The sequence below is a fragment of the Entelurus aequoreus genome, linkage group LG08 (assembly GCF_033978785.1).
Source record: "Entelurus aequoreus isolate RoL-2023_Sb linkage group LG08, RoL_Eaeq_v1.1, whole genome shotgun sequence".
In the NCBI taxonomy this organism is placed as follows: domain Eukaryota; kingdom Metazoa; phylum Chordata; class Actinopteri; order Syngnathiformes; family Syngnathidae; genus Entelurus; species Entelurus aequoreus.
Genome location: NC_084738.1, coordinates 56,754,517 through 56,758,125, shown reverse-complemented (window position 1 = coordinate 56,758,125; position 3,609 = coordinate 56,754,517).

Here is a 3,609-nt window from a genome sequence, read left to right as displayed (position 1 = left end):
CATGAAGAGAATATGAATACTTTTAGATATTTAAGGAAAGTAAATTAGAAATTACTTTTATCTTTAATTATGATCATGATTTCTGGTTATGTTAGGCCTTGCTGGCCTTGACGGCACACCACTGTAAAAGTGTCATAAGTCAGTACTATATATATACGTATATTTGTATTCTCAACGCTTGAAATCTTTAAACAACTTCAAATTCATCTATTGATGTAAAGACGTTTCAGGCATGGGAACACCCTTTGAGGAAAAAAAAAAAAGAGGAAAACTGACAAAAAAAGTGGAAAATTTCTATCGCTAACCCGAAAGAAAATTTAAAAAAAAGAAGACTACACTTCCTACAATTGGGTGCATTTTTACATTTTATTTTACCTTTAGATTTATGGTCATCTACCAACCTCTTTTGGCTGTCTTTTTGACACTTACATGTCCCATGTAATGTGAAGTGAATTATATTTATATAGCGCTTTTCTCTAGCGACTCAAAGCGCTTTTACATAGTGAAACCCAATATCTAAGATACATTTAAACCAGTGTGGGTGGCACTGGGAGCAGGTGGGTAAAGTGTCTTGCCCAAGGACACAACGACAGTGACTAGGATGGCGGAAGCGGGGATCGAACTTGGAACCCTCAAGTTGCTGGCACGGCCACCCTACCAACCGAGCTATACCGCCAACATTATTATAATTGAAAATGTAATGTGAAATTCTATAACATGCATGCAAAGAACTCAGAAAACGTTTCCCTTTGGCAACTCTATCCTGTAGCCACGCCCCCTCGGGTAATTAACTTCCGGTCTTGTGACCTCTGTTTACAATCAGTCACGTCAGAAATATACCTTTTCGTTGGCTACAAAAAAACTCTATAACTTCAACTGTTTCGGACCTAACAGTGTTTGAATTGTTTTAATCCAAATATGATTAGCAGCAAATTAGACAGCCGCCAACGTTGTGGCTCCGAAAGCGAACGCAGGCGACAACGAGAAAGTTAGCTGGATGATGCTAACTCCCGAGCTAGTTTTAGCGGCTATTATCGTTTCCTTGTCCTGCAATTCAGTGCGACATTTAGGCAAGAGGAACAGCGAGTACCTGCAGCTGAAGCGAGCGTTCAACAAGTTTTGTTTAGATCCTATTTTTTGATAGTGTAGTTAACATAAATCACCCACGGAACCTTTGTTATTGTTAGAGTTCCGGTCGGACGGGTCTTCAGGGGACACATTTCCGGTGTTGTTTTGTTGAGAAGCCACGGATGTAAATATACTACTCGATTGGTGATTAGAGAAAATCTGAATGTCATTAAAACAATTAGCCACATCTTTATATTTCATTTTTTAAAAAGTGAAAAGAAAAAATAAAATTTTTACGTGGAAATTAAGGTTAAAAAACGCGGATTTTACATTCCTGAATTTTTCCTTTAATTTTTTAAAAGTTTCATAGCCTTTTTCTTCTGTTTTTTAAAATAATTTAATTTAATTGATAATTTATATGTATAATTTATAATTAAAAAATGCATAATATGCAATATTTCTAAAAAATAATTGCAGAGTAGAATATTTGAGGTAGGTAATTACAGCCTTGAATAAGGCAGTCATTCATATTGAATTTGATACAGTAGATAAAATATTTTTTCAGTGTTTCCTGAGTTAGAATGAGAGAGAACAAGCAGGACTTTTATATATCTGCCACATTATATATAACTGCCCAAATCATCCATCCATCCATTTTCTACCGCTTGTCCCTTTTGGGGTCGCGGGGGGTGCTGGAGCCTATCTCAGTTGCATGTTCATTGGATTTATGCTCTTCAAAGCTCTGAGAATTCTGCATAGTTTTTTTTCTGGCACCATTTGGTGGTTAAGGGGCACACTACACGCATCATAATTAAATCATCCCCTCAACTCCCCCCAAAATGGATTAACTCGCTGGAATAAAAAAGACAATATAACATCCATCCATAAATGTGGATGCATGTGAAAAAGTGCAATATATTTATCTGTACAGTAACCTATTTATTTATTTATTTATATATGCACCTTATTGCTTTTTTTTATCCTGCACTACCATGAGGTAATGTAACGAAATTTCGTTCTTACCTGTACTGTGAAGTTCAAATTTGAACGACAATAAAAAGGAAGTCTAAGTCTAAAACAATATTTGTCTGTTTTTTATTAGTTGAGAATGACACTGATTCGGTTTTCATGGAATCATAGTAATATGCCATGGATTACTGTCTGGTAAAATAAAATAGCATTTATAGTGAGTCAATGGGGCCGAAAAAACCCTTAAAAGGGGAACGGAACGGCACTTAAAAAAAAATGTTTGCCTATCGTTCACAATCATTATGAGAAACAAGAAGACAATTTTTCTTTCTTTCATCCTAACATGTAAACATCTGCTCGTTCTAGGTGGCTAGCAATGCAGCTAATGGAAGCAATCAATTCTACGTCTAAATCACTTTAAAAATGCATTCATTAACCTGTGTAATAACCAAACTGTAGCGACATTGTTATTGTAAGAGTGAACACAGAGGAACTATTTTTTTCTAGCGTAGTAAAACATTGCAGTGCCTCGGTATTAGCTGTAAAAGCTAACTACGGCAAGATATAAGCTCGCTTCTGCATCAACACGAAACACGTTTGAATTTGTAATGCACAACACTGCATTACAACACCAATTTGAACTGACTGAAAAACAAGAACAATCATATTACAATATCTGTAAAGTATTATTTCATGTTTTGTTTTTACACAGCAAGCCGACAGTGTATGTTCTGTAGTTGTAATAACACGCATGACGTGCTGCGTGTATCATGACCATTTAAAGTGTGACTCACTCCGGTTTATTTGGGGTAAGCACTCCATTTATGCCGAAATCTCCATATTCCACATTTGCAGCACCTAGTCGATTTCACCTCACTCTGTCGGCGTCCGTCTGCTCCAACGTTTCACACGGTATAGCTCGGGTGGTAGAGTGGCCGTGCCATCAACCTGAGGGTTGCAGGTTTGATCCCCGCTTCCGCCATCCTAGTCACTGCCGTTGTGTCCTTGGGCAAGACACTTTACCCACCTGCTCCCAGTGCCACCCACACTGGTTTAAATGTAACTTAGATATCGGGTTTTCACTATGTAAAGCGCTTTGAGTCACTAGAGAAAAGCGCTTTATAAATATAATTCACTTCACACTCTTCTTCGGGCTGGCTTCTAGAAGCAGCAGTAAATCCTTCGTTTATTCAGCTTCAAAAAGAGGAAGGTTGTGAATCCTCATTTGTCCAAAAATAGTCGTCTTTGTGTGTTACCAAGTCTGCCATGATAATAACACAAACACAAGCATTGTGTATCCGGAAGTAGGAACACACATTTGTTGCTGGAAGTCAGATGTGCACTGAAGAAATAAATCCCAGAAATGATTAAAATGATCAAAATATGGTAAATATTGTACATATTACATATTGTTAAGAACGTGTCCGTTACCACGTTATATATAGACGTGCAGTGTGTATACAAAACGCTGCCAAAGGGTTGTGAAGTTGCTTTGGAAGGCTACAACAGTTAGCCACATCTCCCAAGCGTTTATCATCTTTAAAATCCTACAAAAAAAAAGACGTGAAGTGA